At 47.5% G+C, this 13663-nt stretch overlaps 1 long non-coding RNA gene and 1 other non-coding gene across 3 annotated transcripts in view; one reads left to right on the plus strand and one right to left on the minus strand.

Moving 5' to 3' along the window:
* Window positions 1-13663, minus strand: part of LOC125689166 (uncharacterized) — a 54489-nt gene that overhangs the window by 20960 nt on the left and 19866 nt on the right. For both annotated transcript variants that reach the window (XR_007375094.1, XR_007375093.1), the window contains one exon: window positions 12510-12615. This is a non-coding gene — a long non-coding RNA (uncharacterized LOC125689166). The remainder of the gene's footprint in view (window positions 1-12509; window positions 12616-13663) is intronic.
* On the plus strand, window positions 7324-7410 carry TRNASTOP-UCA (transfer RNA opal suppressor (anticodon UCA)). Its single transcript has one exon. It is a non-coding gene; the product is annotated as a tRNA-Sec (tRNA).

Genomic DNA, 13663 nt, shown 5'->3' on the forward strand with positions numbered 1-13663 from the left:
GTTTTGCTAAGGAAGGAATATTTCTTTGGGGTGCATGAGGAAGTAACACACTACATCACCAGTCATTGATGGTGCTGAAGTAACCCAGAGAAGCACCAAGTGATAGCACTTCTTGTTTTTTAGACTAGTATGATCTCTTCTGGACTAATAAGCAGAACAAGCCTGCTCTGAACTTGTGGAGAAAGGTGGGAGAGTGTGCAAAGGAGCCCCAATGGGTGTAGGAGGGCTGGCCCATGGCTGGGACACACCCGGTACCTCCAGCTCATCTGAATGACAGTGTGGTGCTCAAGACAATCTGTACCTGGTCCCCTCAGTACAAAAGCAAAAACAGGGCTTTTCTTCACCAGTGAGCAAAATGCCTCAGCCAGCAGTTCTGCACAGGCACTCCTATCAAAAGGTCAGTCTGGGGCAAATAGCACAGGACCAGCTTTGCCATGTGATAAAAACCTGCTGCACAGACCTGATTCTCTGTTACACTCTGGCTTCGGTGACTATCTTTGACATAAGCTGGGACATGCTGCTGTCAGGGGAAGGAGAATCAGGCCCAGCTCTGATGCATATCTTCCCACAGGCAGGCAGAGCAGCGCAATTTGTTTAAACATGGCATGCTGGTGGCTGTAGACAGAGATCACTCCCAGCAACTCAATCAACATGCATAATATTCTGCTAGTTAAATTCGACTGTAGTAAATATCTCCACAGTGTTATCCCTCCAAGCAAATATAGTACCTGTATGGAAGAAATTCCTCAGGACGTTTCCTGTCTGGAGCCAAAGCTTGCCAGGGACTGAATTTCCTGTGAGGCTGGAGTTGGGAATGCAAAGCAAAGAAGCTAACAAGAAAATGCAAGGATACACATTTGGACCTGCTCTGCAAAGATCCTCCCCAGCGAGTGCATTTTTCCCATTTAAATAAAAATGAAGCAGTCAGATTTGCAAATATCAGCTGGGTTATTTTTCATTTGTGATTCTTATTTTTACCTCACTGCTTCTCTTTCTGCCTATTTTTTCCAGCTGCGATTCTGTGACTTACACATCCTGAAAATGAAAGGGCTTGTTTTTGCCAATAGCAAAGTGCTATGCATCCTTTCAACCATCTGGAAATATATTTTTTATTCTTCCCCTCTCCCAACCACACACTCACGTGCACACACACAACCAAGTCTTTGTCTCTCAGAATCATTTCCCGCACCAAAGCTGATGCTCATGAAAAGAATTCAGTGAAAAAGTTCCACAGGCATTCAAGGGCTGAATAAACAGGGCAACTTCCTGGGCACTCGTTCTCATCCAAACTGCCACTTCATGAGGAAGAGATGAATGCCACAGAGCATAGAGTTCAGCAGCAGGCGATTAGGAGAAGTAACATCTCCTGTTCTTCTGTCCTGGCTCTGCTGCAAATCTCCTTTGTCATTAGAAGCGAGTTGTATACCTGCTCAGTGCCTTGGCTATAAATAGGGATGCAGATGCTTTTAACCCCATGTGATGATCGATGCATTCATGTTTGTAATGTGAGCTGATGTCCAGAGATGAAAGAAGTAATCTGAAGTGAAAATTACCATGATAGCTCTGTGCTGAGACTAATAGAGTCAAGCAGGACAGTCTGGGAGCCAGAGACTAGACTTGATCATCTCTTGCCCAGAGGCAAATGTGAAGTGAGCTATGTCACCATGCTACCCAGATGACTGCAGGTCTGCAAGAGGAGACAAAGAGGCAGAGCCATACTGGCTGGTACAAACACGCTTACGGTGGCCAGCTGAGAATGAGTAACAGCTGCTTGCTCATCATCCTGATTTCTGTCACTACTAGTGTTTCTGAACGGTGAAGTGTCCCAGTGCTGTGACTCAGGGCTGTGAGTCATGGGCTGTATGTCTCTACCACATGGAATCACTCACTTGCTCTCTCAGATGAGATTGCAAAAATTACAGATCAGCTTGGGTCTCCTACTGTGGTCCGTACTGCCTGTAAGTCTTAACTTATAAACAGATATTTATAAACGCATCCCAAAAAGATTCATCCTTCCTCCCCTGACAGTCTATCAGGAATTTGTCAGTTTCACACACACACCAAAATATCAAGTAAAAAAGTAGAAGTCTTCTTTTCTTTGCATGGACATTTAATTCCTATATCCCCAAACCAAGCTCTAGGAAATCCGGTCTGGATGCGAAGCAGTGCAGGCGGCATTCAGCCTTTTGTCTTCCCTGTTTTTACTGAGCCCATCTTTAGACCTGTGATGCTGACAGCAGGACAACATGCTCCTTTTTGGCTCCTCATCTGCCTTCTCCTCGCCCACACTCTCCAGCATTCCTGGTAAGGAAGCTTTGATTTAGGAACACTCTGCCAGCCTCAGTGCCAGGCTGCAATTAGTGGCAGGCAGTGCTGCAGCAGGAGTTCTTGCTATGCTTGCTGGCAAGACCTCTGAGAAGCCACCAGCTAACTCCAAGCTGCCTTTGTGCATGGCAAGACCTACACTGACCATGCCCCGTAGAGCAGACCTTTTTCTCTTCTACAAGCTGCGTCAGTGACCAGCTGCGTCTGCGGGACTTCACACCCAGCTTGTACTGACTCTATGTTGACACAGGTGCAGCTGAAATAGCTGTTGCTTCCTTTACAAATGAGGGAGCAGGGGCTCACCCCAGCACGGAGGTGCAAAGCCTACAGTGATCTCACTGGCTGGGAACCTCCTTCACTGCCTGCCCGTGCAGCACCTTGTCAGTGAAGCTGGGGCCCCATGCTGACAAGAGTGGGATTGCTGATAGTGCCCAGCCAGCCCCTCCAGTGGCAGTGCAGTTTGTGTTGGCAAAAGGGTGTTTCTGTTGGCACAAACCCCTTCCCTGCACTGATTAATTTATGCTTTTTTTTTTTGGCAAATCTCAGGAAGGTGTTGTGTTGGTGCGAAGCTGTGGCAAAAAACTACTGTCACTGCTCACAGTTGGTCTGGATCCTCCCCCTCCAAACCAGATAAAAGATGGAGGTAATCTCTCTGAGAGAGCTTTCTGTTTGTTCAGGCAGGATGAGTACTCTTGTAAAGTCTGAATGAATGCAGACAACTCCGGGACCCATAATAGGAAAGCAAACACAATACTCCAAGCACAGGGACTCCCGAGTGATAGGAAGTGACTTCAGCACACCAGTTCCTCTATTCCCGTAACTCTCTGTGGGTTTGCCAATAATCCTTATCGTCTTTGCTGAGAAAGGAGTGCCTTTGCTAACTGATTACATCCTCCTTTCCTTACTGTGGTCAGCCGGTTGCTGCATGCCAGAAGCAGCTGGCATGACTGATAGATAAACATATGTCTCAGCGTATTTTCCCTTGTCTGCTATAACTATCCAGCTCTGGAGCAGTTCTAGAAAGGGGTGAAACAACACAGAACAGTTTTGTCACCAATACTGTTTTCTAGAAACACTAACCCAGCAAATCTCCACTTTTTTTCATACTTCCAACTAAAGTAGCACAGATCTCAGCGCAGGACAGTCACAGCCATCCCTACCTCCTCTGAGCAGAGCTTGTCCCACAGCCCAGCAGCCCCAGCAGACAAGGCAGTTCATCTGCAGGACCAAGAAGATGTAGGGCTCAAAGGGACCCTGAGATGCCAGGCTTGAAGTGACCCTCTCAGCTACTGCCTGTGCCCCCACAGTCAGGCTTGACTTGATCTAGCAATGCAACCTGTGACTAGCTGAGAAACATCCCAAAGTTGAGTCTTTTGAAAATGAGCATGAGTGCATTTGTTCTGGAATTTTGGCAGGTTTGATTAAAACTCTGGACACCTTGACTTCAAGATTTTTGGATAGCCTGCAGGCATTCTTTGAATGTAATAGTGCAGTCCAATTAAGTAATAAAATGCTTCAGGACCACCTCTGCTCCAAGCACATCATCCTCTTTTAACAGCACATCATGACAAGAGGCATCTCAGGTCAAATTCCATTTTGATTTGAGTCACTAGAGTGACATCAGAGATGCACTTAGCCCAGTTTACTAAGAGACTAGAAGATGGCCAATTGTATTTATTTTTTCTTCTGGTTTCGGTTCCTGGAATCTGGTTTAAAGATGTGGCCCTTCCCTTGCTGTGAGCTCATGCCACGAAGTGGGCAGAGATGCTCAAATAGCATCTTCTTTGACCTTTGTGGGACTGAGATGACTGTGGTTGCTTTTTGAAGGCTTCTGAGAAGCTCCCAGCAGCAGCCTCTGTACCCCATCCCCTGAACTGCATCTGCAGCATCCAGCCACAGTCCCTCCGGAGGGCAGCGTGGCTCTCAGTGACGACATTACGCTCTTAATTTGTTCCAGTCTGTTTCACACTGACATTTTAGCACTGACGTCATCAGCTGCTGAAATTTCATTGCTGCTGCTAAGAATAACAGCCCTTCTCATCCCCCACCTTCCACCAAATAATTATTTATTAATACAGCAAGGATACAGGCTTATCTTTTCTGGCACAAATCATGTTCCGGTGGTTACAAGAAGCAAGAACAAAGCACAGAAGATGCCTGCATGTTCTGTCAGGCTGGGACAACAAACAAACAAACAACAACAACAACAACAAAAACCAACTCAAGAGCATATTTACAAAAAGTGAGAGCCCTTCAAAAACCCAATGGGAAAAACTCAGACTGATTTGTTTTAAGCCTTCCTCACTGGACAGTCTTAGGCGCAATGCATTGCTTCAGTAGCCTAGGCTACAGCCCACTCCAGAAGTCACACACAGAACCCTTTCCAAATCCTCCCAGGCTTTGTACGTTGTATCTTTGCTTATAGCAGTGTAGTGTGGGCGTAAAACACTGTGAAATCAGAATTCCCCATTGACTTTGGGGCCCGAACCAAATCCTATTGATTTCCGTGGGAGGATTTCCATTAACTCGAACGGGCATTGAATCAAACCTAAATTGGCAGCGCTTTGCACCCATTTGGCATAGTGTAGTTGTCTGCATAAGGTGGAGAATTAGGTCCAAAGACACTGAGAAATGCTTTAATTAAGAGCATTATTGAAAAGAGAGAGAGTTTTTCCATCCTTATGCTGATAAACTGCATTTATTCTACACTCCTAATGGCAAGGGGTCATATTTTCAGATGCTTGGACTAAAGACGAAGCCTAGCACTGAGAAGATTTCCAAAAAGATGCTGAAAGGCAAATGAGATGCTGGGAAGCCCCTGAAATCAACAGGTCCATTAACTTATTTACACGTTTTGAAGATCCTTGGAGGTGCCTATCTGCATCTTTGGTAGCCTTATCAATCCAACTGGCAGTCATTAACCTCTGACATCAGCTGTGGGTTCAGTTGCCCACTATACCAGCCCAGATCCTCACATCCCAGTAACACAGGCAGCGTGGTTGGTTCAGGTTGGAGCTGGGACAAAGGCTCCCTGCAGACAGCACAGCTCAGTGACTCTTTAATAACACGCAGTGGGGCCGCGGCTGCAGCTCCTGTCCTCCATCACACCTCTGCCAGGTCATTCAGCTGGGGCAGCCAATCCACAGCTGTCCCCTGGGCTCAGGTAACCAAAGCCCCTAAGAAGCAGACACAGAGATCCTGGAAATGTTATTTTCAGGCAGCGCAGGGGAAGCCAGCAGCTAGCTGATCTTCCGTTCCAAAAGCAATCTGAACCTAGACAGTCCTGCATCCGGTCAAGGGGAGAATTCTCAACACTTCTTTGTTACTACTTTCCCATCAACTATGAGGTCTCTAGCATCATTTCCTGTATTGCTGCTGACCCTCTTGGGGCACCTTCCTGCACTGCCTGACCTTCTGCAACTGTTGCACTCTGTACCTCAGCAAGTGCCTTTACTGTGAAGTAAGGAAAGTTTTGGGAGCTGGCCTTTCCAATGGTTGCTTTGGTTGTAGGCTGCAGTACTTTGCCTGGCTGCTGTTTTTCACTTGGACTTGTGTGCTTGCCATGGTCACTCTGCAAAGCACAGGGAGACCGATCGGGAGACATGAAGGACAACATCGATGCTCACAAAACTGAGGGGCTGCAAGAGGGGAGCTCAGAAGTTTCACTCTCAGATGGAAACCTTCCCCTAACAGGATTCTTTACCAGGAAGCCATCCAGAAAAAGTAGGTGCTGGAGAAGAAAGCAAAGTGAAAGGATTCCCAAAGCCGAGCCTTACAGAAGGAACACAGAGGTGAGGATTTCTCCTGAGCCCCGGCAGCTTTTTACATCTAGCTGGGATCACCAGCAAGGTCACTTGCTGCTGGGCTGAAGAACAGGCCCCCAGGCTGACGTACTCCCATCAGACCAGGTCAGAGTCCAAGGGATGGCTGCTGCCACCTGACTTCCTCACCCACCGTGCTAATTTCTTCCTCCCATGAGTAATTTCCCTGCACCTCCTCCCACACACACCCCCGGTTCCTTGCACTGTGCATTTTTATGCACAAAGGGAATGTGCTAGATTACACCACCTGCTACTGGAATCAGCACCAGGTAAAGGGAAAGGAATGCACAGAGGGATGTGACCCGTGTGAGCCAGGGGAGAAAACTTCCTGCCCGGCACTGGCACGGGACAGGAGCAGCTCTCCAAGCAGCTCTTGCTGACAAAATCCCACTTTGCAGGTTAAAGGCTGGCTGAGCTGCCTGCACCAAAAGGAGCCATATAATTAAAGATCACTGCAAACCACATGCATCTGCAGAAATGGCCCCACTTCAGAGGAATCTCTCGAGGCAAATAACTCGGTCATTTTTCAAGGGCTCAGGCATTTGTGGCAATAGCCTCCGCAGCCACGTTCACGAGGAGCGAGGCACAAGTGTTTTCAATCCCGTACTGCGGGGCATGAGCTGACACTCCGCTGGGGGTCAGGAAGGCATATCCTTCCTCCCGGAGGATATTATTGTTCTGCGATTTATCTCATGGGAGATGCGTGTCTTCCTCCCAAATACTGCCGTTAACCATTATTATTAAAGAATAAAAGAATTAAAAAAAAAAAAAAAAAAAAAAAAACAGAAAAGAAAGAAATCCCTCAACCAGGCGCGTTCAGGCTCGACGCTCCCATCCCATCGCACCCCACCCCACCCCACCCAGCGCGGGCAGGGCGCCGGGCGCGGCCCCACTCCTTCTGGGAAGCGCCGTGCGTCACCCACCGCCCCCGCCCCGCGGGACAGCCAATCGCCGGCCCCCTTATTTGCATACGACGCGCGCGTGCTGCCGGGCCGGCAGCAAAGTGCGGGTTGTCGTCCCTTCAGCGCGTACCGTGCTGCGGGGCCGGGGCTGAGGCCGGGGCACGGACAGGGGCACCGCTCAACGCGGCTGTCCAGCACTGCGCAGCGCTCGCCCTGACCTGGCAACGGCTTCGTCTTGCAGCCTCATATTGCCTGAAGGGAGTGCGGTTACAATTGCCCGGATGACCCTCAGTGGTCTGGGGTGCAGGCTTCAAACCTGTAGCTGTCTAGCGACAGAGTGGTTCAATTCCACCTTTCGGGCGGTGTGGGGGGAATAAGGGCGGCTGCTGCTTTTATTCGCAGTGGGTACCCCGCGCGCCAAGGCGTTAGTACCGCCCGTGGGCTGGGAAGCAGCTGGGGATTGCACAGCAATAGGGGGACTGTACACGGCATGGGAACGCTGCCTGTCTTGCCTCGGCTACAGGACACGCAGCTGGGACGCACCGACAAAGCCAGCTCTACCGATTGTCTCGTTTTCCCTCAGCCCTGCCCTTTGTTCCGGACCATCCCTTGGAGCAGGCACGTGCTGAGCCCTGCATTCAGCTCAGCTGAAGCAAGCGCAATCTCTGAAGGGTGCCTGGGTGACAATTCGGATTTTAATTAGATTCTACTAAGCAGATCTTCTGAAACAGTGTCATGTATCCTACAAGAACAGCAAAGAAATAAATAACAGAAGCCATTCTCTAGCTCCGCTCCATATTGACTATAACCTATCTCCCACCCACGCTCCAACAAGGATGCCTCACTTCAGCAGTAAGCACGGGTGCTAATAATGTCACCCAGACCCATGGAAAATAAAGGTTAGAGTAAAGCTAACAAACATATTCTTCAAGCAGAAGGCATTTACTTTGTGATATCATATTGCTATAGCTCCAACAGATGCTATGCAAAGCCTGCAGTTAGCATGAGACCCCAGAACACCCCCACCGCAGGGGACAGCAAGAACTTAAGAATGCATTTCCTTGTTTCCCAGCCCTGCAGGCAGGAAGGGCTCTGCCTGGGGCATCCCATGGAGGGAGAGAAGAAACGTGCTGCTCATAGAATCATTACGGTTGGATAAGATCATCTCAACCACCAGCCCATCCCCACCATGCCCCCTAACCATGTCTCTCAGTGCCACATCCATGTGTTCCTTGAACACCTCCAGGGAACTCCACCACCTCCCTGGGCAGCCTGTGCCAGTGCATCACCACTTTTTCTGAGAAGGAATTTTTTCCTAATATACAACCTGAACTTCCCCTCGCACAGCTTGAAGCCGTTCCCTCTCCTCCTATTGTTAGATGCCCCATCCCTTCCCAGCCATTGCTCCCCTCACCTGCTGCCTCATTAGACCATGAGTGGCAGTGATTCTAGCTACCGACCTCCTGCCTGGATCTCCACTATCACATTTTGCCTCAATTCCTGTGCCATTCACTCTCGTCCTATTGCCATTACCTAGAAGAGGAGGCCACCCTCACCTAGCCACAACCTCCTTTCAGGCAGTTGTAGAGAGCAATAAGGTCTGCTCTGAACCTCGTCCAGACTGAACTTCAGTTTACTTCCTTCAAGCTGCTCCCCATAACACCTGTGCTCCAGGCCCTTCACAGCTTTGGTACCCTTCTCTGGACACACTCTAGGGCCTCGATATCTTTCTTGTTGTGAGGAGCCCAAAACTGAACACAGTACTTGAAGCATGGCCTCACCAGAGCCAAGTACAGAGGGACGATCTCCTCCCTGCTCCCGCTGACTGTGCTATTTCTGATGCAAGGCAGGATGCCACTGGCCTTGGTCACCTGGGCACACTGCTGGATCATGTTCAGCAATGCCAAGTCTCTGGCGTTCCTGGGAGCATTTTGGGCCAAGTGTCATCCAAAGTAGGTGAGTGCCCCTAAGGATCCAAGCCTGAGTAACTATGCTTCCTTTGCACCAGATGACTCACTCCAGCTGAGAGCCTGGGAGAAGAAGGAGGGGCACAAAAGGGCCCCTGTACCTTCAGATGTGATTGCTCCCAACCCACACATCCATCAGAAACCAGCTGTGATGCCAGCATGGACTGGCTCTGGGAATACACTGGCCAGCGCTGAGAAATCTGGTTACAAAGCACTGTGCATCCCACATGGCGCAGGCCAGCTTTTTTATGGCTTTGCAGGAGATTTGCAGGCACTCTCCCCAGTGTGGCTGGGCATGCCGTGGGTCCCAGATGGCTCTGTGCTCCCAGGCACTCCAGCCACCAGCCTGTGTCTTCTGTCTATAGTGAACTTTCTATGTGGAATTTTGCCATGGCCTCAGAAATTGGTATCTGTGTTGCAGCTTGTCTGGGGGCCTTTGTTTGCTTTGGGGCTGGGGGAGTGCTGGAAAGACCTTGGCCCAGTAGCGGGCAGCTGAGAATATTGAAGTTAGATGGCAGTTACCAAGTTGAACATAATACAGCTCTTTCATGTGGTGTTTATAACTGAACATGCTGTTTTGTGTTGGCCTATTTTTTTTTCTTCCAAGAAGTAGTTTTGGATTAAATTATGACAATTACATTCTTATATTCAGCCCCCCCTCCCCCTCCAGCTCCCACCCTCGCCCTGCATGCACGCAAACACAAATGGGAATTATGTGCTCAGAGTACGATTTGAACTCCACAGCCTGGGATCCGTGCCTGGCATTGAGTTCACTTTATTCCTCCGGAGTAAAAAAAGCTCCATCCACTCCACACTCTTTCATCACTTTAGAATGAAGTAGGGCAGTCAGATTGCTGGTGTGGGTGCCTTGTCCTTGAGGGGAGCTAATAGGGAAAACAACCTTTCAAACATGCAAGAGAGGAGGGCAAGGAACCTCAGTGGTGAAGGCTGGCTGTAAGCAGCACAGAGTTTGTGAAATCTTGCATGAGTACATGGTATGCAAACACACACCCCCAGCAAGCTTCTTGCACAAGCCCAGGTTGGCTGACGTATCTGGGCAGCACTGCATATGATTGGTTTGCAGGAACGTGGTAAGAAACTTGCCCTTCTCTTGGGGCTGTGTTCCCACAAGCGCCCTCCAGGACTGCAGATCTCTAGGTCACAACTAAATGGAGGGGGAACACGGGAGGGAGGTCACTTAGGACAGGAGACAGAACAGGATCTCTGCTCACATGCTGTTTACTGGGCATAGTTGGGACACAAGTCTGTAGGAAACAGGGTTCCCTCTATTTTGCTGCTTTTTTTTTTTGAACACTCTGGTTTACTTAGAGTACTGGTGAGGAGGCCAGTGTAGATGACTTGTCTGTAGTAGGGACACTTTGCGCAACACTATCAATGTCTTGCCAGAGCAGGCTTTGTTTGGAGTCACTCATTAGTCAGCCAAAGCGCTCAATGTTCGAACCTGAATGTCACTATCTTCCCCGACAAAGGGCCAAACGAAGATGAGCCAAAGGCTTTAGCACTGGTTAGAAGGCAAGGCAGGAATTACTCAGAGTCAAGATGCACGAGAGCCTGGCTTCTCAGTCAATGTAATCTGCCTCCTGTTGTTTTCCCCGCAGAGTCACAGAGCAGTGAGGAGGATGTGCTGGTGACAGATGGCTGGCATGTCTTGCTAAGCACAGGGGTGACTGAGCTGTGACTCAGCAAGTGTTTGGTTACAGGAGTCCCTCTGCGTGCTCTTTCTCTGGTGACAGTGAACCTAGCGAGGTCTCCTGGAGGATTACATGGATGTCATGTGAAGTCTGTGACTGCCATCCTCCATGAGAGGAAAGCAGGCACACACAGCTTATTAGAGCAGAAAGTCAAGTTCCTAATTACTGTTTATGTTGTTAATGGATAATGTTTCAGTGTGTATAAATATATGACCTTCCCATGATGCTTAGATATCCTACTAGCCTTTGAAAAGGAAACCATTCAACATCCTGGCCTAAAGTAATGACTGTCTTGCTCGGAGGTAGTACTCAGAAAACTTCTTTTGCAGTCAAGTCACTAGAGGGGGACAAAGACCTAGTCTGGGTCTTCCATACAAGAGCTCTCTCATTGCAGCTCTGGGAGACGCCTTGGAGAGGCAGAAGCAAAGGTAGTCCTTCTCTTCATCAGATTTGAAGGTGCCCAAATGCTGGGACAGCTTTCTGGAGACTGAGGAAGCAGCTGGGGACCAGCAGCACATTGGAGAAATGAAGCCATTTCTTTTCCACTAAAAGCAGGATGGTGCATGCACATGCATGAGTAGTTTAGTTGCCTCTATGTCAACTTTGTTCTACCAGTGCTTCTCCCAGTTCCATAGCTGTCCAAGGCTTTTGTAGGCTTAGTTCTACTGCTTTCTCCTCTTTACGTATGGGGGAGAGCTGAATTCACAGGTCTGGATAGGTGCCAGGTATTATTGTTACCTCTGTGAGTTAAAGACGTCATGGAAATATTGGAGGACTTGAACACAGTGTACCTGTGCACATCCCACATGCACACAGAGAGCCAGAGTGACTGTAGTAAGCAGTGAGGCAGTGTTTGCAAGTAACATATTGACCTGAAGTGCTTAAAAGCCACTACACATGCTCCCCTGGTGAAATGTCGACTGGAATGACTCATACAAATGGATTGTGATACACAGTCCTCAGCCCAGACTGCGCTTGGAACCAAGGCGCTCCCATTTTCTCCCCTCCAGCATACTTCCCTGACCATACCCAGAATTGAGCCATTTGGCTCTGACTGGAGCTGGTCAGAACATGTTTTTCTTTTCTTCTCTTTTTCCCTCCTTCAGCCTTTGGAAAATGTTGACATTTTAGCAAAGGGCTAAAAACCCAAACCCTGAATATTTTCCATTGGAAAATGCTGGGGGAAAGGGAGGGGAAGAATCCCCAAACTGCCAACAATCAAATCTCTTTTGCTTTTAAATCTTTGGGGTTTATGAAAGGGAGTCATATTTGGAGGAAAGCAAACTCTTTCTATGAAAATATTTGTTCTCTCAAAACTCATTTTTTTTAGTAGAAAATTGTTCCAACTGGCATCTGTCATGTCCTGCCTGTAAGGGTAGGGAGGAGGTGACCCTTCATCTTTTTTACTGAAGTTATTGGTCCTTCTCTACATCTAATTTTGGAATTGGCTCTAAGAAAGTCTAATTCAGAAAGATAAACCTTTCATTGGAATACAAGGACATTGGAATACAAATACAGCACAACTTGGAGATACATCCTGATATTCTCTGTGTCAACAATCCTATTTACACAAATATCTCCAGCAACTTTGGAATCCAGTCTGTGGGACGCCAGGTTCCCAGAGCTCCAGATGACTTGCTTTACCAAGGGATGGTGATCTCTGCACACATTCCTAAAAGGAATCTACCTTTAACAAGATCACATCAAAGGGAAGCAGTAGGTACTGAAAGGTATATTACCTGTAACTATCCCCTGAGTAGCTGATAGTGCAGAAATACTTACAAAGCATTTTGTTCTGATGTTTTCAGCTGATTTAGATTTCTGTCTGAATTGTAACGGAGACCTGAAACATCTGTTTCATCTTGTCTTGGCATATTGTTCTGCTTTCCTGTAAGTTAAAAATAAATAAGGGACAAATCACGCATATTTGGAGTAAAGGAATTATGCCCTAAACTTTTACTAAATGTGGCTAATAACAGGTTGGAGTTTAAAAATGGAAAGAACTTAAAACAGATATACACTGGTCATAAATAAAGTCAGGCTGAAAACTAGCAGAAGCCTTCAAAACAGCAGAGTGAAGCTCAGAATAACCTCCTAAGAGGAACAATGTGAATAAACAACCATTAGAAGAAAGAACTTTATTGGTTGCAGGATATCACGACAGCAGAGAAGTAGAGTCAGTGTTCCAGGGATCCCTTCCAATTTTTTGTGCCACTTTTCAGTTGTTTTTTTTTTTTCCACGCTGAAACTTTTCAGTTACTTTTCACATTCACTCCATTATTGTTTAGATACTGAACTGCAGGACTTCATTCTGCCTTAGTACTGGTCTCAGCCAGTTGTCACTTCCACATTTTTCTGAACTGGTCACTACTGTTTGAATTAGGTCACCAAAAAATAAGAGGCATATTTGACTCCTTCTACCGGACTCATCTACCCCCCGACTTCCCCCCCCCCCCCCCCCCCTTTTTTTTTTGGCCTAGGATCATCTCCTTGTAATCATTAAATCTTATAAAACACTGGGTATAAAAACATAGTGATGCAAAATCTCAATTTTAGATCTCATCTTTGTCTGCCGGGACAACTAAATTGTATGTTGATAAAAAGAAGAGGCTCTGAATGTCTCTGATACCTTAGTGGTAAGAAACACAAGGCTTCTAATTATCTGATGTGGTGCTGTCTGAACTTTTTAATATTTTTTCAAGATAACTAAGGAGTTTTTCACTTACAGAACTCTACTCTTAAGTTAAAAAATCAAAAGTCAAGAGCTGTAATCCCTGAGTGTGGAAACACAACTGCATGCAAAAAGCCACAGCATAAACATGGGAAATAACTATGCAGAGATGCAGAGCTGTAACTTGCCATTGGAAATTTGTGTATACTTGACTGAGACAGAGGAGTGTGGCCTCCCAAAGGCTGAGCCATCACTTCTCCCATTA

Source organism: Lagopus muta, chromosome 2 (assembly GCF_023343835.1).
Source record: "Lagopus muta isolate bLagMut1 chromosome 2, bLagMut1 primary, whole genome shotgun sequence".
Classification (NCBI taxonomy): Eukaryota; Metazoa; Chordata; class Aves; order Galliformes; family Phasianidae; genus Lagopus; species Lagopus muta.